Below are 24563 nucleotides of genomic sequence, written 5' to 3' on the forward strand. Positions count from 1 at the left end.
TCCACGTCTCATCGAAACACACTGTCACCAAGCAATGGCTGACGCTTCGAGGACGGCATGAAATTGCCAGGGAGGTGATGCAGCTAACGTTCCTGGTAAATGTGCTAACAGGGCACACACGTCCGTTGGAGTGTATACATATGATGGGGACCGGCTGTGACACAGCAGTCAACCAAAGTCAAAAAATGTGACTAATCATACAGTGTTTCCAGTGTGTCGTTTACCACTTTGTGAGTGGATGCTGTTCTAAAGAACGTAATTCCCACTTATCTGTAAGCAGCGCACGTGAGCGAATGTAATAGCAGGACTGTGTTACTACGATTGTACAGAGCAACTCTGTCAATACGCAGGTGTTTCAATCAGTAGGGCCATGGTAAATAGAGCGATTCGGAGCGATGTATCGTGTCTGTTACATAAATAATGAGTCTTTGATGTAATTGCTTCAGAGAAATATGAAAGTAAGCCTATCAGAAAAGTAACGCGAGACTTGTAGCACGGGTCATGTCTTGCAGAATCTCTGACATCTGAGCCCGTCGCTTGGACAGTGTCCCTTTGGCGCAGAGGATAGCGCGTTGGACTTCTAATCCAAAGGTCGTGGGTTCGATCCCCACAAGGGACGGGCAATTTTTAAAAATATGTGCCGATCACGAGATGGGTATTGACATATGGGTAACCACAAGCGTCTTCAAAAGGTGAAAATTGTTGTGACCTCAGTTCTATGCTTAAATATGTTGACCTTACACACACAAGCAAAATTCTCGTAGATCTGTTATCCATGACGCTGTTATGTGTAAATGCTGTACAAACGGAACCATATCTTCACGTGCCTGTTCACGCAAATTTTCTTTCAATGCCCAATTTTTACCTACAGATAGAAATATAGCAATAGAACGCACATTTTGTACAGAAGCAAATACAATGAAGAGTGAAATAAGTTTGTATTACTTCACGAGTCAATGTACGTAATCCCAGTCATGATCTTTAATTCTTCCAGCCCAAGGTGAGAGGGTTTCAGTTTCCTCTGCCACAAGTGAGAAAAGTAGACTGTTTCACAACAAGATATTGTACTATGGGTCCTTAACTGTTCCCATTAAACAATGGCACTCTGTATCTATAGAAACGGCGGCAATTTTCGCTTCAGCACAGGGGGCTTTTACTGGAGACTGTCAGGAGGGGGCTTGCTGGATACATGAAGGGAGAAGACCAGACAGAGATGTCTGACGCTCCGCTGACGCTTGCAGAAAACTACATTAAGTATGATTCCCGCCTATAACTGACGGCGAGAGAGATGCATCATCTGTCCACGTCTCATCGAAACACACTGTCACCAAGCAATGGCTGACGCTTCGAGGACGGCATGAAATTGCCAGGGAGGTGATGCAGCTAACGTTCCTGGTAAATGTGCTAACAGGGCACACACGTCCGTTGGAGTGTATACATATGATGGGGACCGGCTGTGACACAGCAGTCAACCAAAGTCAAAAAATGTGACTAATCATACAGTGTTTCCAGTGTGTCGTTTACCACTTTGTGAGTGGATGCTGTTCTAAAGAACGTAATTCCCACTTATCTGTAAGCAGCGCACGTGAGCGAATGTAATAGCAGGACTGTGTTACTACGATTGTACAGAGCAACTCTGTCAATACGCAGGTGTTTCAATCAGTAGGGCCATGGTAAATAGAGCGATTCGGAGCGATGTATCGTGTCTGTTACATAAATAATGAGTCTTTGATGTAATTGCTTCAGAGAAATATGAAAGTAAGCCTATCAGAAAAGTAACGCGAGACTTGTAGCACGGGTCATGTCTTGCAGAATCTCTGACATCTGAGCCCGTCGCTTGGACAGTGTCCCTTTGGCGCAGAGGATAGCGCGTTGGACTTCTAATCCAAAGGTCGTGGGTTCGATCCCCACAAGGGACGGGCAATTTTTAAAAATATGTGCCGATCACGAGATGGGTATTGACATATGGGTAACCACAAGCGTCTTCAAAAGGTGAAAATTGTTGTGACCTCAGTTCTATGCTTAAATATGTTGACCTTACACACACAAGCAAAATTCTCGTAGATCTGTTATCCATGACGCTGTTATGTGTAAATGCTGTACAAACGGAACCATATCTTCACGTGCCTGTTCACGCAAATTTTCTTTCAATGCCCAATTTTTACCTACAGATAGAAATATAGCAATAGAACGCACATTTTGTACAGAAGCAAATACAATGAAGAGTGAAATAAGTTTGTATTACTTCACGAGTCAATGTACGTAATCCCAGTCATGATCTTTAATTCTTCCAGCCCAAGGTGAGAGGGTTTCAGTTTCCTCTGCCACAAGTGAGAAAAGTAGACTGTTTCACAACAAGATATTGTACTATGGGTCCTTAACTGTTCCCATTAAACAATGGCACTCTGTATCTATAGAAACGGCGGCAATTTTCGCTTCAGCACAGGGGGCTTTTACTGGAGACTGTCAGGAGGGGGCTTGCTGGATACATGAAGGGAGAAGACCAGACAGAGATGTCTGACGCTCCGCTGACGCTTGCAGAAAACTACATTAAGTATGATTCCCGCCTATAACTGACGGCGAGAGAGATGCATCATCTGTCCACGTCTCATCGAAACACACTGTCACCAAGCAATGGCTGACGCTTCGAGGACGGCATGAAATTGCCAGGGAGGTGATGCAGCTAACGTTCCTGGTAAATGTGCTAACAGGGCACACACGTCCGTTGGAGTGTATACATATGATGGGGACCGGCTGTGACACAGCAGTCAACCAAAGTCAAAAAATGTGACTAATCATACAGTGTTTCCAGTGTGTCGTTTACCACTTTGTGAGTGGATGCTGTTCTAAAGAACGTAATTCCCACTTATCTGTAAGCAGCGCACGTGAGCGAATGTAATAGCAGGACTGTGTTACTACGATTGTACAGAGCAACTCTGTCAATACGCAGGTGTTTCAATCAGTAGGGCCATGGTAAATAGAGCGATTCGGAGCGATGTATCGTGTCTGTTACATAAATAATGAGTCTTTGATGTAATTGCTTCAGAGAAATATGAAAGTAAGCCTATCAGGAAAGTAACGCGAGACTTGTAGCACGGGTCATGTCTTGCAGAATCTCTGACATCTGAGCCCGTCGCTTGGACAGTGTCCCTTTGGCGCAGAGGATAGCGCGTTGGACTTCTAATCCAAAGGTCGTGGGTTCGATCCCCACAAGGGACGGGCAATTTTTAAAAATATGTGCCGATCACGAGATGGGTATTGACATATGGGTAACCACAAGCGTCTTCAAAAGGTGAAAATTGTTGTGACCTCAGTTCTATGCTTAAATATGTTGACCTTACACACACAAGCAAAATTCTCGTAGATCTGTTATCCATGACGCTGTTATGTGTAAATGCTGTACAAACGGAACCATATCTTCACGTGCCTGTTCACGCAAATTTTCTTTCAATGCCCAATTTTTACCTACAGATAGAAATATAGCAATAGAACGCACATTTTGTACAGAAGCAAATACAATGAAGAGTGAAATAAGTTTGTATTACTTCACGAGTCAATGTACGTAATCCCAGTCATGATCTTTAATTCTTCCAGCCCAAGGTGAGAGGGTTTCAGTTTCCTCTGCCACAAGTGAGAAAAGTAGACTGTTTCACAACAAGATATTGTACTATGGGTCCTTAACTGTTCCCATTAAACAATGGCACTCTGTATCTATAGAAACGGCGGCAATTTTCGCTTCAGCACAGGGGGCTTTTACTGGAGACTGTCAGGAGGGGGCTTGCTGGATACATGAAGGGAGAAGACCAGACAGAGATGTCTGACGCTCCGCTGACGCTTGCAGAAAACTACATTAAGTATGATTCCCGCCTATAACTGACGGCGAGAGAGATGCATCATCTGTCCACGTCTCATCGAAACACACTGTCACCAAGCAATGGCTGACGCTTCGAGGACGGCATGAAATTGCCAGGGAGGTGATGCAGCTAACGTTCCTGGTAAATGTGCTAACAGGGCACACACGTCCGTTGGAGTGTATACATATGATGGGGACCGGCTGTGACACAGCAGTCAACCAAAGTCAAAAAATGTGACTAATCATACAGTGTTTCCAGTGTGTCGTTTACCACTTTGTGAGTGGATGCTGTTCTAAAGAACGTAATTCCCACTTATCTGTAAGCAGCGCACGTGAGCGAATGTAATAGCAGGACTGTGTTACTACGATTGTACAGAGCAACTCTGTCAATACGCAGGTGTTTCAATCAGTAGGGCCATGGTAAATAGAGCGATTCGGAGCGATGTATCGTGTCTGTTACATAAATAATGAGTCTTTGATGTAATTGCTTCAGAGAAATATGAAAGTAAGCCTATCAGAAAAGTAACGCGAGACTTGTAGCACGGGTCATGTCTTGCAGAATCTCTGACATCTGAGCCCGTCGCTTGGACAGTGTCCCTTTGGCGCAGAGGATAGCGCGTTGGACTTCTAATCCAAAGGTCGTGGGTTCGATCCCCACAAGGGACGGGCAATTTTTAAAAATATGTGCCGATCACGAGATGGGTATTGACATATGGGTAACCACAAGCGTCTTCAAAAGGTGAAAATTGTTGTGACCTCAGTTCTATGCTTAAATATGTTGACCTTACACACACAAGCAAAATTCTCGTAGATCTGTTATCCATGACGCTGTTATGTGTAAATGCTGTACAAACGGAACCATATCTTCACGTGCCTGTTCACGCAAATTTTCTTTCAATGCCCAATTTTTACCTACAGATAGAAATATAGCAATAGAACGCACATTTTGTACAGAAGCAAATACAATGAAGAGTGAAATAAGTTTGTATTACTTCACGAGTCAATGTACGTAATCCCAGTCATGATCTTTAATTCTTCCAGCCCAAGGTGAGAGGGTTTCAGTTTCCTCTGCCACAAGTGAGAAAAGTAGACTGTTTCACAACAAGATATTGTACTATGGGTCCTTAACTGTTCCCATTAAACAATGGCACTCTGTATCTATAGAAACGGCGGCAATTTTCGCTTCAGCACAGGGGGCTTTTACTGGAGACTGTCAGGAGGGGGCTTGCTGGATACATGAAGGGAGAAGACCAGACAGAGATGTCTGACGCTCCGCTGACGCTTGCAGAAAACTACATTAAGTATGATTCCCGCCTATAACTGACGGCGAGAGAGATGCATCATCTGTCCACGTCTCATCGAAACACACTGTCACCAAGCAATGGCTGACGCTTCGAGGACGGCATGAAATTGCCAGGGAGGTGATGCAGCTAACGTTCCTGGTAAATGTGCTAACAGGGCACACACGTCCGTTGGAGTGTATACATATGATGGGGACCGGCTGTGACACAGCAGTCAACCAAAGTCAAAAAATGTGACTAATCATACAGTGTTTCCAGTGTGTCGTTTACCACTTTGTGAGTGGATGCTGTTCTAAAGAACGTAATTCCCACTTATCTGTAAGCAGCGCACGTGAGCGAATGTAATAGCAGGACTGTGTTACTACGATTGTACAGAGCAACTCTGTCAATACGCAGGTGTTTCAATCAGTAGGGCCATGGTAAATAGAGCGATTCGGAGCGATGTATCGTGTCTGTTACATAAATAATGAGTCTTTGATGTAATTGCTTCAGAGAAATATGAAAGTAAGCCTATCAGAAAAGTAACGCGAGACTTGTAGCACGGGTCATGTCTTGCAGAATCTCTGACATCTGAGCCCGTCGCTTGGACAGTGTCCCTTTGGCGCAGAGGATAGCGCGTTGGACTTCTAATCCAAAGGTCGTGGGTTCGATCCCCACAAGGGACGGGCAATTTTTAAAAATATGTGCCGATCACGAGATGGGTATTGACATATGGGTAACCACAAGCGTCTTCAAAAGGTGAAAATTGTTGTGACCTCAGTTCTATGCTTAAATATGTTGACCTTACACACACAAGCAAAATTCTCGTAGATCTGTTATCCATGACGCTGTTATGTGTAAATGCTGTATAAACGGAACCATATCTTCACGTGCCTGTTCACGCAAATTTTCTTTCAATGCCCAATTTTTACCTACAGATAGAAATATAGCAATAGAACGCACATTTTGTACAGAAGCAAATACAATGAAGAGTGAAATAAGTTTGTATTACTTCACGAGTCAATGTACGTAATCCCAGTCATGATCTTTAATTCTTCCAGCCCAAGGTGAGAGGGTTTCAGTTTCCTCTGCCACAAGTGAGAAAAGTAGACTGTTTCACAACAAGATATTGTACTATGGGTCCTTAACTGTTCCCATTAAACAATGGCACTCTGTATCTATAGAAACGGCGGCAATTTTCGCTTCAGCACAGGGGGCTTTTACTGGAGACTGTCAGGAGGGGGCTTGCTGGATACATGAAGGGAGAAGACCAGACAGAGATGTCTGACGCTCCGCTGACGCTTGCAGAATACTACATTAAGTATGATTCCCGCCTATAACTGACGGCGAGAGAGATGCATCATCTGTCCACGTCTCATCGAAACACACTGTCACCAAGCAATGGCTGACGCTTCGAGGACGGCATGAAATTGCCAGGGAGGTGATGCAGCTAACGTTCCTGGTAAATGTGCTAACAGGGCACACACGTCCGTTGGAGTGTATACATATGATGGGGACCGGCTGTGACACAGCAGTCAACCAAAGTCAAAAAATGTGACTAATCATACAGTGTTTCCAGTGTGTCGTTTACCACTTTGTGAGTGGATGCTGTTCTAAAGAACGTAATTCCCACTTATCTGTAAGCAGCACATGTGAGCGAATGTAATAGCAGGACTGTGTTACTACGATTGTACAGAGCAACTCTGTCAATACGCAGGTGTTTCAATCAGTAGGGCCATGGTAAATAGAGCGATTCGGAGCGATGTATCGTGTCTGTTACATAAATAATGAGTCTTTGATGTAATTGCTTCAGAGAAATATGAAAGTAAGCCTATCAGAAAAGTAACGCGAGACTTGTAGCACGGGTCATGTCTTGCAGAATCTCTGACATCTGAGCCCGTCGCTTGGACAGTGTCCCTTTGGCGCAGAGGATAGCGCGTTGGACTTCTAATCCAAAGGTCGTGGGTTCGATCCCCACAAGGGACGGGCAATTTTTAAAAATATGTGCCGATCACGAGATGGGTATTGACATATGGGTAACCACAAGCGTCTTCAAAAGGTGAAAATTGTTGTGACCTCAGTTCTATGCTTAAATATGTTGACCTTACACACACAAGCAAAATTCTCGTAGATCTGTTATCCATGACGCTGTTATGTGTAAATGCTGTACAAACGGAACCATATCTTCACGTGCCTGTTCACGCAAATTTTCTTTCAATGCCCAATTTTTACCTACAGATAGAAATATAGCAATAGAACGCACATTTTGTACAGAAGCAAATACAATGAAGAGTGAAATAAGTTTGTATTACTTCACGAGTCAATGTACGTAATCCCAGTCATGATCTTTAATTCTTCCAGCCCAAGGTGAGAGGGTTTCAGTTTCCTCTGCCACAAGTGAGAAAAGTAGACTGTTTCACAACAAGATATTGTACTATGGGTCCTTAACTGTTCCCATTAAACAATGGCACTCTGTATCTATAGAAACGGCGGCAATTTTCGCTTCAGCACAGGGGGCTTTTACTGGAGACTGTCAGGAGGGGGCTTGCTGGATACATGAAGGGAGAAGACCAGACAGAGATGTCTGACGCTCCGCTGACGCTTGCAGAAAACTACATTAAGTATGATTCCCGCCTATAACTGACGGCGAGAGAGATGCATCATCTGTCCACGTCTCATCGAAACACACTGTCACCAAGCAATGGCTGACGCTTCGAGGACGGCATGAAATTGCCAGGGAGGTGATGCAGCTAACGTTCCTGGTAAATGTGCTAACAGGGCACACACGTCCGTTGGAGTGTATACATATGATGGGGACCGGCTGTGACACAGCAGTCAACCAAAGTCAAAAAATGTGACTAATCATACAGTGTTTCCAGTGTGTCGTTTACCACTTTGTGAGTGGATGCTGTTCTAAAGAACGTAATTCCCACTTATCTGTAAGCAGCGCACGTGAGCGAATGTAATAGCAGGACTGTGTTACTACGATTGTACAGAGCAACTCTGTCAATACGCAGGTGTTTCAATCAGTAGGGCCATGGTAAATAGAGCGATTCGGAGCGATGTATCGTGTCTGTTACATAAATAATGAGTCTTTGATGTAATTGCTTCAGAGAAATATGAAAGTAAGCCTATCAGAAAAGTAACGCGAGACTTGTAGCACGGGTCATGTCTTGCAGAATCTCTGACATCTGAGCCCGTCGCTTGGACAGTGTCCCTTTGGCGCAGAGGATAGCGCGTTGGACTTCTAATCCAAAGGTCGTGGGTTCGATCCCCACAAGGGACGGGCAATTTTTAAAAATATGTGCCGATCACGAGATGGGTATTGACATATGGGTAACCACAAGCGTCTTCAAAAGGTGAAAATTGTTGTGACCTCAGTTCTATGCTTAAATATGTTGACCTTACACACACAAGCAAAATTCTCGTAGATCTGTTATCCATGACGCTGTTATGTGTAAATGCTGTACAAACGGAACCATATCTTCACGTGCCTGTTCACGCAAATTTTCTTTCAATGCCCAATTTTTACCTACAGATAGAAATATAGCAATAGAACGCACATTTTGTACAGAAGCAAATACAATGAAGAGTGAAATAAGTTTGTATTACTTCACGAGTCAATGTACGTAATCCCAGTCATGATCTTTAATTCTTCCAGCCCAAGGTGAGAGGGTTTCAGTTTCCTCTGCCACAAGTGAGAAAAGTAGACTGTTTCACAACAAGATATTGTACTATGGGTCCTTAACTGTTCCCATTAAACAATGGCACTCTGTATCTATAGAAACGGCGGCAATTTTCGCTTCAGCACAGGGGGCTTTTACTGGAGACTGTCAGGAGGGGGCTTGCTGGATACATGAAGGGAGAAGACCAGACAGAGATGTCTGACGCTCCGCTGACGCTTGCAGAAAACTACATTAAGTATGATTCCCGCCTATAACTGACGGCGAGAGAGATGCATCATCTGTCCACGTCTCATCGAAACACACTGTCACCAAGCAATGGCTGACGCTTCGAGGACGGCATGAAATTGCCAGGGAGGTGATGCAGCTAACGTTCCTGGTAAATGTGCTAACAGGGCACACACGTCCGTTGGAGTGTATACATATGATGGGGACCGGCTGTGACACAGCAGTCAACCAAAGTCAAAAAATGTGACTAATCATACAGTGTTTCCAGTGTGTCGTTTACCACTTTGTGAGTGGATGCTGTTCTAAAGAACGTAATTCCCACTTATCTGTAAGCAGCGCACGTGAGCGAATGTAATAGCAGGACTGTGTTACTACGATTGTACAGAGCAACTCTGTCAATACGCAGGTGTTTCAATCAGTAGGGCCATGGTAAATAGAGCGATTCGGAGCGATGTATCGTGTCTGTTACATAAATAATGAGTCTTTGATGTAATTGCTTCAGAGAAATATGAAAGTAAGCCTATCAGAAAAGTAACGCGAGACTTGTAGCACGGGTCATGTCTTGCAGAATCTCTGACATCTGAGCCCGTCGCTTGGACAGTGTCCCTTTGGCGCAGAGGATAGCGCGTTGGACTTCTAATCCAAAGGTCGTGGGTTCGATCCCCACAAGGGACGGGCAATTTTTAAAAATATGTGCCGATCACGAGATGGGTATTGACATATGGGTAACCACAAGCGTCTTCAAAAGGTGAAAATTGTTGTGACCTCAGTTCTATGCTTAAATATGTTGACCTTACACACACAAGCAAAATTCTCGTAGATCTGTTATCCATGACGCTGTTATGTGTAAATGCTGTACAAACGGAACCATATCTTCACGTGCCTGTTCACGCAAATTTTCTTTCAATGCCCAATTTTTACCTACAGATAGAAATATAGCAATAGAACGCACATTTTGTACAGAAGCAAATACAATGAAGAGTGAAATAAGTTTGTATTACTTCACGAGTCAATGTACGTAATCCCAGTCATGATCTTTAATTCTTCCAGCCCAAGGTGAGAGGGTTTCAGTTTCCTCTGCCACAAGTGAGAAAAGTAGACTGTTTCACAACAAGATATTGTACTATGGGTCCTTAACTGTTCCCATTAAACAATGGCACTCTGTATCTATAGAAACGGCGGCAATTTTCGCTTCAGCACAGGGGGCTTTTACTGGAGACTGTCAGGAGGGGGCTTGCTGGATACATGAAGGGAGAAGACCAGACAGAGATGTCTGACGCTCCGCTGACGCTTGCAGAAAACTACATTAAGTATGATTCCCGCCTATAACTGACGGCGAGAGAGATGCATCATCTGTCCACGTCTCATCGAAACACACTGTCACCAAGCAATGGCTGACGCTTCGAGGACGGCATGAAATTGCCAGGGAGGTGATGCAGCTAACGTTCCTGGTAAATGTGCTAACAGGGCACACACGTCCGTTGGAGTGTATACATATGATGGGGACCGGCTGTGACACAGCAGTCAACCAAAGTCAAAAAATGTGACTAATCATACAGTGTTTCCAGTGTGTCGTTTACCACTTTGTGAGTGGATGCTGTTCTAAAGAACGTAATTCCCACTTATCTGTAAGCAGCGCACGTGAGCGAATGTAATAGCAGGACTGTGTTACTACGATTGTACAGAGCAACTCTGTCAATACGCAGGTGTTTCAATCAGTAGGGCCATGGTAAATAGAGCGATTCGGAGCGATGTATCGTGTCTATTACATAAATAATGAGTCTTTGATGTAATTGCTTCAGAGAAATATGAAAGTAAGCCTATCAGAAAAGTAACGCGAGACTTGTAGCACGGGTCATGTCTTGCAGAATCTCTGACATCTGAGCCCGTCGCTTGGACAGTGTCCCTTTGGCGCAGAGGATAGCGCGTTGGACTTCTAATCCAAAGGTCGTGGGTTCGATCCCCACAAGGGACGGGCAATTTTTAAAAATATGTGCCGATCACGAGATGGGTATTGACATATGGGTAACCACAAGCGTCTTCAAAAGGTGAAAATTGTTGTGACCTCAGTTCTATGCTTAAATATGTTGACCTTACACACACAAGCAAAATTCTCGTAGATCTGTTATCCATGACGCTGTTATGTGTAAATGCTGTACAAACGGAACCATATCTTCACGTGCCTGTTCACGCAAATTTTCTTTCAATGCCCAATTTTTACCTACAGATAGAAATATAGCAATAGAACGCACATTTTGTACAGAAGCAAATACAATGAAGAGTGAAATAAGTTTGTATTACTTCACGAGTCAATGTACGTAATCCCAGTCATGATCTTTAATTCTTCCAGCCCAAGGTGAGAGGGTTTCAGTTTCCTCTGCCACAAGTGAGAAAAGTAGACTGTTTCACAACAAGATAATGTACTATGGGTCCTTAACTGTTCCCATTAAACAATGGCACTCTGTATCTATAGAAACGGCGGCAATTTTCGCTTCAGCACAGGGGGCTTTTACTGGAGACTGTCAGGAGGGGGCTTGCTGGATACATGAAGGGAGAAGACCAGACAGAGATGTCTGACGCTCCGCTGACGCTTGCAGAAAACTACATTAAGTATGATTCCCGCCTATAACTGACGGCGAGAGAGATGCATCATCTGTCCACGTCTCATCGAAACACACTGTCACCAAGCAATGGCTGACGCTTCGAGGACGGCATGAAATTGCCAGGGAGGTGATGCAGCTAACGTTCCTGGTAAATGTGCTAACAGGGCACACACGTCCGTTGGAGTGTATACATATGATGGGGACCGGCTGTGACACAGCAGTCAACCAAAGTCAAAAAATGTGACTAATCATACAGTGTTTCCAGTGTGTCGTTTACCACTTTGTGAGTGGATGCTGTTCTAAAGAACGTAATTCCCACTTATCTGTAAGCAGCGCACGTGAGCGAATGTAATAGCAGGACTGTGTTACTACGATTGTACAGAGCAATTCTGTCAATACGCAGGTGTTTCAATCAGTAGGGCCATGGTAAATAGAGCGATTCGGAGCGATGTATCGTGTCTGTTACATAAATAATGAGTCTTTGATGTAATTGCTTCAGAGAAATATGAAAGTAAGCCTATCAGAAAAGTAACGCGAGACTTGTAGCACGGGTCATGTCTTGCAGAATCTCTGACATCTGAGCCCGTCGCTTGGACAGTGTCCCTTTGGCGCAGAGGATAGCGCGTTGGACTTCTAATCCAAAGGTCGTGGGTTCGATCCCCACAAGGGACGGGCAATTTTTAAAAATATGTGCCGATCACGAGATGGGTATTGACATATGGGTAACCACAAGCGTCTTCAAAAGGTGAAAATTGTTGTGACCTCAGTTCTATGCTTAAATATGTTGACCTTACACACACAAGCAAAATTCTCGTAGATCTGTTATCCATGACGCTGTTATGTGTAAATGCTGTACAAACGGAACCATATCTTCACGTGCCTGTTCACGCAAATTTTCTTTCAATGCCCAATTTTTACCTACAGATAGAAATATAGCAATAGAACGCACATTTTGTACAGAAGCAAATACAATGAAGAGTGAAATAAGTTTGTATTACTTCACGAGTCAATGTACGTAATCCCAGTCATGATCTTTAATTCTTCCAGCCCAAGGTGAGAGGGTTTCAGTTTCCTCTGCCACAAGTGAGAAAAGTAGACTGTTTCACAACAAGATATTGTACTATGGGTCCTTAACTGTTCCCATTAAACAATGGCACTCTGTATCTATAGAAACGGCGGCAATTTTCGCTTCAGCACAGGGGGCTTTTACTGGAGACTGTCAGGAGGGGGCTTGCTGGATACATGAAGGGAGAAGACCAGACAGAGATGTCTGACGCTCCGCTGACGCTTGCAGAAAACTACATTAAGTATGATTCCCGCCTATAACTGACGGCGAGAGAGATGCATCATCTGTCCACGTCTCATCGAAACACACTGTCACCAAGCAATGGCTGACGCTTCGAGGACGGCATGAAATTGCCAGGGAGGTGATGCAGCTAACGTTCCTGGTAAATGTGCTAACAGGGCACACACGTCCGTTGGAGTGTATACATATGATGGGGACCGGCTGTGACACAGCAGTCAACCAAAGTCAAAAAATGTGACTAATCATACAGTGTTTCCAGTGTGTCGTTTACCACTTTGTGAGTGGATGCTGTTCTAAAGAACGTAATTCCCACTTATCTGTAAGCAGCGCACGTGAGCGAATGTAATAGCAGGACTGTGTTACTACGATTGTACAGAGCAACTCTGTCAATACGCAGGTGTTTCAATCAGTAGGGCCATGGTAAATAGAGCGATTCGGAGCGATGTATCGTGTCTGTTACATAAATAATGAGTCTTTGATGTAATTGCTTCAGAGAAATATGAAAGTAAGCCTATCAGAAAAGTAACGCGAGACTTGTAGCACGGGTCATGTCTTGCAGAATCTCTGACATCTGAGCCCGTCGCTTGGACAGTGTCCCTTTGGCGCAGAGGATAGCGCGTTGGACTTCTAATCCAAAGGTCGTGGGTTCGATCCCCACAAGGGACGGGCAATTTTTAAAAATATGTGCCGATCACGAGATGGGTATTGACATATGGGTAACCACAAGCGTCTTCAAAAGGTGAAAATTGTTGTGACCTCAGTTCTATGCTTAAATATGTTGACCTTACACACACAAGCAAAATTCTCGTAGATCTGTTATCCATGACGCTGTTATGTGTAAATGCTGTACAAACGGAACCATATCTTCACGTGCCTGTTCACGCAAATTTTCTTTCAATGCCCAATTTTTACCTACAGATAGAAATATAGCAATAGAACGCACATTTTGTACAGAAGCAAATACAATGAAGAGTGAAATAAGTTTGTATTACTTCACGAGTCAATGTACGTAATCCCAGTCATGATCTTTAATTCTTCCAGCCCAAGGTGAGAGGGTTTCAGTTTCCTCTGCCACAAGTGAGAAAAGTAGACTGTTTCACAACAAGATATTGTACTATGGGTCCTTAACTGTTCCCATTAAACAATGGCACTCTGTATCTATAGAAACGGCGGCAATTTTCGCTTCAGCACAGGGGGCTTTTACTGGAGACTGTCAGGAGGGGGCTTGCTGGATACATGAAGGGAGAAGACCAGACAGAGATGTCTGACACTCCGCTGACGCTTGCAGAAAACTACATTAAGTATGATTCCCGCCTATAACTGACGGCGAGAGAGATGCATCATCTGTCCACGTCTCATCGAAACACACTGTCACCAAGCAATGGCTGACGCTTCGAGGACGGCATGAAATTGCCAGGGAGGTGATGCAGCTAACGTTCCTGGTAAATGTGCTAACAGGGCACACACGTCTGTTGGAGTGTATACATATGATGGGGACCGGCTGTGACACAGCAGTCAACCAAAGTCAAAAAATGTGACTAATCATACAGTGTTTCCAGTGTGTCGTTTACCACTTTGTGAGTGGATGCTGTTCTAAAGAACGTAATTCCCACTTATCTGTAAGCAGCGCACGTGAGCGAATGTAATAGCAGGACTGTGTTACTACGATTGTACAGAGCAACTCTGTCAATACGCAGGTGTTTCAATCAGTAGGGCCATGGTAAATAGAGCGATTCGGAGCGATGTATCGTGTCTGTTACATAAATAATGAGTCTTTGATGTAATTGCTTCAGAGAAATATGAAAGTAAGCCTATCAGAAAAGTAACGCGAGACTTGTAGCACGGGTCATGTCTTGCAGAATCTCTGACATCTGAGCCCGTCGCTTGGACAGTGTCCCTTTTGCGCAGAGGATAGCGCGTTGGACTTCTAATCCAAAGGTCGTGGGTTCGATCCCCACAAGGGACGGGCAATTTTTAAAAATATGTGCCGATCACGAGATGGGTATTGACATATGGGTAACCACAAGCGTCTTCAAAAGGTGAAAATTGTTGTGACCTCAGTTCTATGCTTAAATATGTTGACCTTACACACACAAGCAAAATTCTCGTAGATCTGTTATCCATGACGCTGTTATGTGTAAATGCTGTACAAACGGAACCATATCTTCACGTGCCTGTTCACGCAAATTTTCTTTCAATGCCCAATTTTTACCTACAGATAGAAATATAGCAATAGAACGCACATTTTGTACAGAAGCAAATACAATGAAGAGTGAAATAAGTTTGTATTACTTCACGAGTCAATGTACGTAATCCCAGTCATGATCTTTAATTCTTCCAGCCCAAGGTGAGAGGGTTTCAGTTTCCTCTGCCACAAGTGAGAAAAGTAGACTGTTTCACAACAAGATATTGTACTATGGGTCCTTAACTGTTCCCATTAAACAATGGCACTCTGTATCTATAGAAACGGCGGCAATTTTCGCTTCAGCACAGGGGGCTTTTACTGGAGACTGTCAGGAGGGGGCTTGCTGGATACATGAAGGGAGAAGACCAGACAGAGATGTCTGACGCTCCGCTGACGCTTGCAGAAAACTACATTAAGTATGATTCCCGCCTATAACTGACGGCGAGAGAGATGCATCATCTGTCCACGTCTCATCGAAACACACTGTCACCAAGCAATGGCTGACGCTTCGAGGACGGCATGAAATTGCCAGGGAGGTGATGCAGCTAACGTTCCTGGTAAATGTGCTAACAGGGCACACACGTCCGTTGGAGTGTATACATATGATGGGGACCGGCTGTGACACAGCAGTCAACCAAAGTCAAAAAATGTGACTAATCATACAGTGTTTCCAGTGTGTCGTTTACCACTTTGTGAGTGGATGCTGTTCTAAAGAACGTAATTCCCACTTATCTGTAAGCAGCGCACGTGAGCGAATGTAATAGCAGGACTGTGTTACTACGATTGTACAGAGCAACTCTGTCAATACGCAGGTGTTTCAATCAGTAGGGCCATGGTAAATAGAGCGATTCGGAGCGATGTATCGTGTCTGTTACATAAATAATGAGTCTTTGATGTAATTGCTTCAGAGAAATATGAAAGTAAGCCTATCAGAAAAGTAACGCGAGACTTGTAGCACGGGTCATGTCTTGCAGAATCTCTGACATCTGAGCCCGTCGCTTGGACAGTGTCCCTTTGGCGCAGAGGATAGCGCGTTGGACTTCTAATCCAAAGGTCGTGGGTTCGATCCCCACAAGGGACGGGCAATTTTTAAAAATATGTGCCGATCACGAGATGGGTATTGACATATGGGTAACCACAAGCGTCTTCAAAAGGTGAAAATTGTTGTGACCTCAGTTCTATGCTTAAATATGTTGACCTTACACACACAAGCAAAATTCTCGTAGATCTGTTATCCATGACGCTGTTATGTGTAAATGCTGTACAAACGGAACCATATCTTCACGTGCCTGTTCACGCAAATTTTCTTTCAATGCCCAATTTTTACCTACAGATAGAAATATAGCAATAGAACGCACATTTTGTACAGAAGCAAATACAATGAAGAGTGAAATAAGTTTGTATTACTTCACGAGTCAATGTACGTAATCCCAGTCATGATCTTTAATTCTTCCAGCCCAAGGTGAGAGGGTTTCAGTTTCCTCTGCCACAAGTGAGAAAAGTAGACTGTTTCACAACAAGATATTGTACTATGGGTCCTTAACTGTTCCCATTAAACAATGGCACTCTGTATCTATAGAAACGGCGGCAATTTTCGCTTCAGCACAGGGGGCTTTTACTGGAGACTGTCAGGAGGGGGCTTGCTGGATACATGAAGGGAGAAGACCAGACAGAGATGTCTGACGCTCCGCTGACGCTTGCAGAAAACTACATTAAGTATGATTCCCGCCTATAACTGACGGCGAGAGAGATGCATCATCTGTCCACGTCTCATCGAAACACACTGTCACCAAGCAATGGCTGACGCTTCGAGGACGGCATGAAATTGCCAGGGAGGTGATGCAGCTAACGTTCCTGGTAAATGTGCTAACAGGGCACACACGTCCGTTGGAGTGTATACATATGATGGGGACCGGCTGTGACACAGCAGTCAACCAAAGTCAAAAAATGTGACTAATCATACAGTGTTTCCAGTGTGTCGTTTACCACTTTGTGAGTGGATGCTGTTCTAAAGAACGTAATTCCCACTTATCTGTAAGCAGCGCACGTGAGCGAATGTAATAGCAGGACTGTGTTACTACGATTGTACAGAGCAACTCTGTCAATACGCAGGTGTTTCAATCAGTAGGGCCATGGTAAATAGAGCGATTCGGAGCGATGTATCGTGTCTGTTACATAAATAATGAGTCTTTGATGTAATTGCTTCAGAGAAATATGAAAGTAAGCCTATCAGAAAAGTAACGCGAGACTTGTAGCACGGGTCATGTCTTGCAGAATCTCTGACATCTGAGCCCGTCGCTTGGACAGTGTCCCTTTGGCGCAGAGGATAGCGCGTTGGACTTCTAATCCAAAGGTCGTGGGTTCGATCCCCACAAGGGACGGGCAATTTTTAAAAATATGTGCCGATCACGAGATGGGTATTGACATATGGGTAACCACAAGCGTCTTCAAAAGGTGAAAATTGTTGTGACCTCAGTTCTATGCTTAAATATGTTGACCTTACACACACAAGCAAAATTCTCGTAGATCTGTTATCCATGACGCTGTTATGTGTAAATGCTGTACAAACGGAACCATATCTTCACGTGCCTGTTCACGCAAATTTTCTTTCAATGCCCAATTTTTACCTACAGATAGAAATATAGCAATAGAACGCACATTTTGTACAGAAGCAAATACAATGAAGAGTGAAATAAGTTTGTATTACTTCACGAGTCAATGTACGTAATCCCAGTCATGATCTTTAATTCTTCCAGCCCAAGGTGAGAGGGTTTCAGTTTCCTCTGCCACAAGTGAGAAAAGTAGACTGTTTCACAACAAGATATTGTACTATGGGTCCTTAACTGTTCCCATTAAACAATGGCACTCTGTATCTATAGAAACGGCGGCAATTTTCGCTTCAGCACAGGGGGCTTTTACTGGAGACTGTCAGGAGGGGGCTTGCTGGATACATGAAGGGAGAAGACCAGACAGAGATGTCTGACGCTCCGCTGATGCTTGCAGAAAACTACATTAAGTATGATTCCCGCCTATAACTGACGGCGAGAGAGATGCATCATCTGTCCACGTCTCATCGAAACACACTGTCACCAAGCAATGGCTGACGCTTCGAGGACGGCATGAAATTGCCAGGGAGGTGATGCAGCTAACGTTCCTGGTAAATGTGCTAACAGGGCACACACGTCCGTTGGAGTGTATACATATGATGGGGACCGGCTGTGACACAGCAGTCAACCAAAGTCAAAAAATGTGACTAATCATACAGTGTTTCCAGTGTGTCGTTTACCACTTTGTGAGTGGATGCTGTTCTAAAGAACGTAATTCCCACTTATCTGTAAGCAGCGCACGTGAGCGAATGTAATAGCAGGACTGTGTTACTACGATTGTACAGAGCAACTCTGTCAATACGCAGGTGTTTCAATCAGTAGGGCCATGGTAAATAGAGCGATTCGGAGCGATGTATCGTGTCTGTTACATAAATAATGAGTCTTTGATGTAATTGCTTCAGAGAAATATGAAAGTAAGCCTATCAGAAAAGTAACGCGAGACTTGTAGCACGGGTCATGTCTTGCAGAATCTCTGACATCTGAGCCCGTCGCTTGGACAGTGTCCCTTTGGCGCAGAGGATAGCGCGTTGGACTTCTAATCCAAAGGTCGTGGGTTCGATCCCCACAAGGGACGGGCAATTTTTAAAAATATGTGCCGATCACGAGATGGGTATTGACATATGGGTAACCACAAGCGTCTTCAAAAGGTGAAAATTGTTGTGACCTCAGTTCTATGCTTAAATATGTTGACCTTACACACACAAGCAAAATTCTCGTAGATCTGTTATCCATGACGCTGTTATGTGTAAATGCTGTACAAACGGAACCATATCTTCACGTGCCTGTTCACGCAAATTTTCTTTCAATGCCCAATTTTTACCTACAGATAGAAATATAGCAATAGAACGCACATTTTGTACAGAAGCAAATACAATGAAGAGTGAAATAAGTTTGTATTACTTCACGAGTCAATGTACGTAATCCCAGTCATGATCTTTAATTCTTCCAGCCCAAGGTGAGAGGGTTTCAGTTTCCTCTGCCACAAGTGAGAAAAGTAGACTGTTTCACAACAAGATATTGTACTATGGGTCCTTAACTGTTCCCATTAAACAATGGCACTCTGTATCTATAGAAACGGCGGCAATTTTCGCTTCAGCACAGGGGGCTTTTACTGGAGACTGTCAGGAGGGGGCTTGCTGGATACATGAAGGGAGAAGACCAGACAGAGATGTCTGACGCTCCGCTGACGCTTGCAGAAAACTACATTAAGTATGATTCCCGCCTATAACTGACGGCGAGAGAGATGCATCATCTGTCCACGTCTCATCGAAACACACTGTCACCAAGCAATGGCTGACGCTTCGAGGACGGCATGAAATTGCCAGGGAGGTGATGCAGCTAACGTTCCTGGTAAATGTGCTAACAGGGCACACACGTCCGTTGGAGTGTATACATATGATGGGGACCAGCTGTGACACAGCAGTCAACCAAAGTCAAAAAATGTGACTAATCATACAGTGTTTCCAGTGTGTCGTTTACCACTTTGTGAGTGGATGCTGTTCTAAAGAACGTAATTCCCACTTATCTGTAAGCAGCGCACGTGAGCGAATGTAATAGCAGGACTGTGTTACTACGATTGTACAGAGCAACTCTGTCAATACGCAGGTGTTTCAATCAGTAGGGCCATGGTAAATAGAGCGATTCGGAGCGATGTATCGTGTCTGTTACATAAATAATGAGTCTTTGATGTAATTGCTTCAGAGAAATATGAAAGTAAGCCTATCAGAAAAGTAACGCGAGACTTGTAGCACGGGTCATGTCTTGCAGAATCTCTGACATCTGAGCCCGTCGCTTGGACAGTGTCCCTTTGGCGCAGAGGATAGCGCGTTGGACTTCTAATCCAAAGGTCGTGGGTTCGATCCCCACAAGGGACGGGCAATTTTTAAAAATATGTGCCGATCACGAGATGGGTATTGACATATGGGTAACCACAAGCGTCTTCAAAAGGTGAAAATTGTTGTGACCTCAGTTCTATGCTTAAATATGTTGACCTTACACACACAAGCAAAATTCTCGTAGATCTGTTATCCATGACGCTGTTATGTGTAAATGCTGTACAAACGGAACCATATCTTCATGTGCCTGTTCACGCAAATTTTCTTTCAATGCCCAATTTTTACCTACAGATAGAAATATAGCAATAGAACGCACATTTTGTACAGAAGCAAATACAATGAAGAGTGAAATAAGTTTGTATTACTTCACGAGTCAATGTACGTAATCCCAGTCATGATCTTTAATTCTTCCAGCCCAAGGTGAGAGGGTTTCAGTTTCCTCTGCCACAAGTGAGAAAAGTAGACTGTTTCACAACAAGATATTGTACTATGGGTCCTTAACTGTTCCCATTAAACAATGGCACTCTGTATCTATAGAAACGGCGGCAATTTTCGCTTCAGCACAGGGGGCTTTTACTGGAGACTGTCAGGAGGGGGCTTGCTGGATACATGAAGGGAGAAGACCAGACAGAGATGTCTGACGCTCCGCTGACGCTTGCAGAAAACTACATTAAGTATGATTCCCGCCTATAACTGACGGCGAGAGAGATGCATCATCTGTCCACGTCTCATCGAAACACACTGTCACCAAGCAATGGCTGACGCTTCGAGGACGGCATGAAATTGCCAGGGAGGTGATGCAGCTAACGTTCCTGGTAAATGTGCTAACAGGGCACACACGTCCCTTGGAGTGTATACATATGATGGGGACCGGCTGTGACACAGCAGTCAACCAAAGTCAAAAAATGTGACTAATCATACAGTGTTTCCAGTGTGTCGTTTACCACTTTGTGAGTGGATGCTGTTCTAAAGAACGTAATTCCCACTTATCTGTAAGCAGCGCACGTGAGCGAATGTAATAGCAGGACTGTGTTACTACGATTGTACAGAGCAACTCTGTCAATACGCAGGTGTTTCAATCAGTAGGGCCATGGTAAATAGAGCGATTCGGAGCGATGTATCGTGTCTGTTACATAAATAATGAGTCTTTGATGTAATTGCTTCAGAGAAATATGAAAGTAAGCCTATCAGAAAAGTAACGCGAGACTTGTAGCACGGGTCATGTCTTGCAGAATCTCTGACATCTGAGCCCGTCGCTTGGACAGTGTCCCTTTGGCGCAGAGGATAGCGCGTTGGACTTCTAATCCAAAGGTCGTGGGTTCGATCCCCACAAGGGACGGGCAATTTTTAAAAATATGTGCCGATCACGAGATGGGTATTGACATATGGGTAACCACAAGCGTCTTCAAAAGGTGAAAATTGTTGTGACCTCAGTTCTATGCTTAAATATGTTGACCTTACACACACAAGCAAAATTCTCGTAGATCTGTTATCCATGACGCTGTTATGTGTAAATGCTGTACAAACGGAACCATATCTTCACGTGCCTGTTCACGCAAATTTTCTTTCAATGCCCAATTTTTACCTACAGATAGAAATATAGCAATAGAACGCACATTTTGTACAGAAGCAAATACAATGAAGAGTGAAATAAGTTTGTATTACTTCACGAGTCAATGTACGTAATCCCAGTCATGATCTTTAATTCTTCCAGCCCAAGGTGAGAGGGTTTCAGTTTCCTCTGCCACAAGTGAGAAAAGTAGACTGTTTCACAACAAGATATTGTACTATGGGTCCTTAACTGTTCCCATTAAACAATGGCACTCTGTATCTATAGAAACGGCGGCAATTTTCGCTTCAGCACAGGGGGCTTTTACTGGAGACTGTCAGGAGGGGGCTTGCTGGATACATGAAGGGAGAAGACCAGACAGAGATGTCTGACGCTCCGCTGACGCTTGCAGAAAACTACATTAAGTATGATTCCCGCCTATAACTGACGGCGAGAGAGATGCATCATCTGTCCACGTCTCATCGAAACACACTGTCACCAAGCAATGGCTGACGCTTCGAGGACGGCATGAAATTGCCAGGGAGGTGATGCAGCTAACGTTCCTGGTAAATGTGCTAACAGGGCACACACGTCCGTTGGAGTGTATACATATGATGGGGACCGGCTGTGACACAGCAGTCAACCAAAGTCAAAAAATGTGACTAATCATACAGTGTTTCCAGTGTGTCGTTTACCACTTTGTGAGTGGATGCTGTTCTAAAGAACGTAATTCCCACTTATCTGTAAGCAGCGCACGTGAGCGAATGTAATAGCAGGACTGTGTTACTACGATTGTACAGAGCAACTCTGTCAATACGCAGGTGTTTCAATCAGTAGGGCCATGGTAAATAGAGCGATTCGGAGCGATGTATCGTGTCTGTTACATAAATAATGAGTCTTTGATGTAATTGCTTCAGAGAAATATGAAAGTAAGCCTATCAGGAAAGTAACGCGAGACTTGTAGCACGGGTCATGTCTTGCAGAATCTCTGACATCTGAGCCCGTCGCTTGGACAGTGTCCCTTTGGCGCAGAGGATAGCGCGTTGGACTTCTAATCCAAAGGTCGTGGGTTCGATCCCCACAAGGGACGGGCAATTTTTAAAAATATGTGCCGATCACGAGATGGGTATTGACATATGGGTAACCACAAGCGTCTTCAAAAGGTGAAAATTGTTGTGACCTCAGTTCTATGCTTAAATATGTTGACCTTACACACACAAGCAAAATTCTCGTAGATCTGTTATCCATGACGCTGTTATGTGTAAATGCTGTACAAACGGAACCATATCTTCACGTGCCTGTTCACGCAAATTTTCTTTCAATGCCCAATTTTTACCTACAGATAGAAATATAGCAATAGAACGCACATTTTGTACAGAAGCAAATACAATGAAGAGTGAAATAAGTTTGTATTACTTCACGAGTCAATGTACGTAATCCCAGTCATGATCTTTAATTCTTCCAGCCCAAGGTGAGAGGGTTTCAGTTTCCTCTGCCACAAGTGAGAAAAGTAGACTGTTTCACAACAAGATATTGTACTATGGGTCCTTAACTGTTCCCATTAAACAATGGCACTCTGTATCTATAGAAACGGCGGCAATTTTCGCTTCAGCACAGGGGGCTTTTACTGGAGACTGTCAGGAGGGGGCTTGCTGGATACATGAAGGGAGAAGACCAGACAGAGATGTCTGACGCTCCGCTGACGCTTGCAGAAAACTACATTAAGTATGATTCCCGCCTATAACTGACGGCGAGAGAGATGCATCATCTGTCCACGTCTCATCGAAACACACTGTCACCAAGCAATGGCTGACGCTTCGAGGACGGCATGAAATTGCCAGGGAGGTGATGCAGCTAACGTTCCTGGTAAATGTGCTAACAGGGCACACACGTCCGTTGGAGTGTATACATATGATGGGGACCGGCTGTGACACAGCAGTCAACCAAAGTCAAAAAATGTGACTAATCATACAGTGTTTCCAGTGTGTCGTTTACCACTTTGTGAGTGGATGCTGTTCTAAAGAACGTAATTCCCACTTATCTGTAAGCAGCGCACGTGAGCGAATGTAATAGCAGGACTGTGTTACTACGATTGTACAGAGCAACTCTGTCAATACGCAGGTGTTTCAATCAGTAGGGCCATGGTAAATAGAGCGATTCGGAGCGATGTATCGTGTCTGTTACATAAATAATGAGTCTTTGATGTAATTGCTTCAGAGAAATATGAAAGTAAGCCTATCAGGAAAGTAACGCGAGACTTGTAGCACGTGTCATGTCTTGCAGAATCTCTGACATCTGAGCCCGTCGCTTGGACAGTGTCCCTTTGGCGCAGAGGATAGCGCGTTGGACTTCTAATCCGAAGGTCGTGGGTTCGATCCCCACAAGGGACGGGCAATTTTTAAAAATATGTGCCGATCACGAGATGGGTATTGACATATGGGTAACCACAAGCGTCTTCAAAAGGTGAAAATTGTTGTGACCTCAGTTCTATGCTTAAATATGTTGACCTTACACACACAAGCAAAATTCTCGTAGATCTGTTATCCATGACGCTGTTATGTGTAAATGCTGTACAAACGGAACCATATCTTCACGTGCCTGTTCACGCAAATTTTCTTTCAATGCCCAATTTTTACCTACAGATAGAAATATAGCAATAGAACGCACATTTTGTACAGAAGCAAATACAATGAAGAGTGAAATAAGTTTGTATTACTTCACGAGTCAATGTACGTAATCCCAGTCATGATCTTTAATTCTTCCAGCCCAAGGTGAGAGGGTTTCAGTTTCCTCTGCCACAAGTGAGAAAAGTAGACTGTTTCACAACAAGATATTGTACTATGGGTCCTTAACTGTTCCCATTAAACAATGGCACTCTGTATCTATAGAAACGGCGGCAATTTTCGCTTCAGCACAGGGGGCTTTTACTGGAGA

The 24563-nt window shown here is 44.0% G+C and overlaps 19 non-coding genes across 19 annotated transcripts; all 19 read left to right on the top strand.

The window, feature by feature from the left end:
- The first annotated feature begins 546 nt into the window (after positions 1 to 546).
- On the top strand, positions 547 to 619 carry Trnar-ucu (transfer RNA arginine (anticodon UCU)). Its single transcript has one exon. It is a non-coding gene; the product is annotated as a tRNA-Arg (tRNA).
- A 1227-nt stretch (positions 620 to 1846) lies between these two features.
- On the top strand, positions 1847 to 1919 carry Trnar-ucu (transfer RNA arginine (anticodon UCU)). The gene has a single exon. It is a non-coding gene; the product is annotated as a tRNA-Arg (tRNA).
- A 1227-nt stretch (positions 1920 to 3146) lies between these two features.
- Trnar-ucu (transfer RNA arginine (anticodon UCU)) lies at positions 3147 to 3219 on the top strand. The gene has a single exon. It is a non-coding gene; the product is annotated as a tRNA-Arg (tRNA).
- Positions 3220 to 4446: 1227 nt separating this feature from the next.
- On the top strand, positions 4447 to 4519 carry Trnar-ucu (transfer RNA arginine (anticodon UCU)). Its single transcript has one exon. It is a non-coding gene; the product is annotated as a tRNA-Arg (tRNA).
- A 1227-nt stretch (positions 4520 to 5746) lies between these two features.
- On the top strand, positions 5747 to 5819 carry Trnar-ucu (transfer RNA arginine (anticodon UCU)). Its single transcript has one exon. It is a non-coding gene; the product is annotated as a tRNA-Arg (tRNA).
- A 1227-nt stretch (positions 5820 to 7046) lies between these two features.
- Positions 7047 to 7119, top strand: Trnar-ucu (transfer RNA arginine (anticodon UCU)). The gene has a single exon. It is a non-coding gene; the product is annotated as a tRNA-Arg (tRNA).
- A 1227-nt stretch (positions 7120 to 8346) lies between these two features.
- Trnar-ucu (transfer RNA arginine (anticodon UCU)) lies at positions 8347 to 8419 on the top strand. Its single transcript has one exon. It is a non-coding gene; the product is annotated as a tRNA-Arg (tRNA).
- Positions 8420 to 9646: 1227 nt separating this feature from the next.
- Positions 9647 to 9719, top strand: Trnar-ucu (transfer RNA arginine (anticodon UCU)). Its single transcript has one exon. It is a non-coding gene; the product is annotated as a tRNA-Arg (tRNA).
- A 1227-nt stretch (positions 9720 to 10946) lies between these two features.
- Positions 10947 to 11019, top strand: Trnar-ucu (transfer RNA arginine (anticodon UCU)). The gene has a single exon. It is a non-coding gene; the product is annotated as a tRNA-Arg (tRNA).
- Positions 11020 to 12246: 1227 nt separating this feature from the next.
- Positions 12247 to 12319, top strand: Trnar-ucu (transfer RNA arginine (anticodon UCU)). The gene has a single exon. It is a non-coding gene; the product is annotated as a tRNA-Arg (tRNA).
- Positions 12320 to 13546: 1227 nt separating this feature from the next.
- On the top strand, positions 13547 to 13619 carry Trnar-ucu (transfer RNA arginine (anticodon UCU)). Its single transcript has one exon. It is a non-coding gene; the product is annotated as a tRNA-Arg (tRNA).
- A 1227-nt stretch (positions 13620 to 14846) lies between these two features.
- Trnar-ucu (transfer RNA arginine (anticodon UCU)) lies at positions 14847 to 14919 on the top strand. The gene has a single exon. It is a non-coding gene; the product is annotated as a tRNA-Arg (tRNA).
- A 1227-nt stretch (positions 14920 to 16146) lies between these two features.
- Trnar-ucu (transfer RNA arginine (anticodon UCU)) lies at positions 16147 to 16219 on the top strand. Its single transcript has one exon. It is a non-coding gene; the product is annotated as a tRNA-Arg (tRNA).
- Positions 16220 to 17446: 1227 nt separating this feature from the next.
- On the top strand, positions 17447 to 17519 carry Trnar-ucu (transfer RNA arginine (anticodon UCU)). Its single transcript has one exon. It is a non-coding gene; the product is annotated as a tRNA-Arg (tRNA).
- A 1227-nt stretch (positions 17520 to 18746) lies between these two features.
- On the top strand, positions 18747 to 18819 carry Trnar-ucu (transfer RNA arginine (anticodon UCU)). The gene has a single exon. It is a non-coding gene; the product is annotated as a tRNA-Arg (tRNA).
- Positions 18820 to 20046: 1227 nt separating this feature from the next.
- Trnar-ucu (transfer RNA arginine (anticodon UCU)) lies at positions 20047 to 20119 on the top strand. Its single transcript has one exon. It is a non-coding gene; the product is annotated as a tRNA-Arg (tRNA).
- Positions 20120 to 21346: 1227 nt separating this feature from the next.
- On the top strand, positions 21347 to 21419 carry Trnar-ucu (transfer RNA arginine (anticodon UCU)). The gene has a single exon. It is a non-coding gene; the product is annotated as a tRNA-Arg (tRNA).
- Positions 21420 to 22646: 1227 nt separating this feature from the next.
- Positions 22647 to 22719, top strand: Trnar-ucu (transfer RNA arginine (anticodon UCU)). Its single transcript has one exon. It is a non-coding gene; the product is annotated as a tRNA-Arg (tRNA).
- A 1227-nt stretch (positions 22720 to 23946) lies between these two features.
- On the top strand, positions 23947 to 24019 carry Trnar-ucu (transfer RNA arginine (anticodon UCU)). The gene has a single exon. It is a non-coding gene; the product is annotated as a tRNA-Arg (tRNA).
- Positions 24020 to 24563: the final 544 nt, after the last annotated feature.

This window comes from Schistocerca serialis, chromosome 1 (assembly GCF_023864345.2).
Source record: "Schistocerca serialis cubense isolate TAMUIC-IGC-003099 chromosome 1, iqSchSeri2.2, whole genome shotgun sequence".
NCBI lineage: Eukaryota > Metazoa > Arthropoda > Insecta > Orthoptera > Acrididae > Schistocerca > Schistocerca serialis.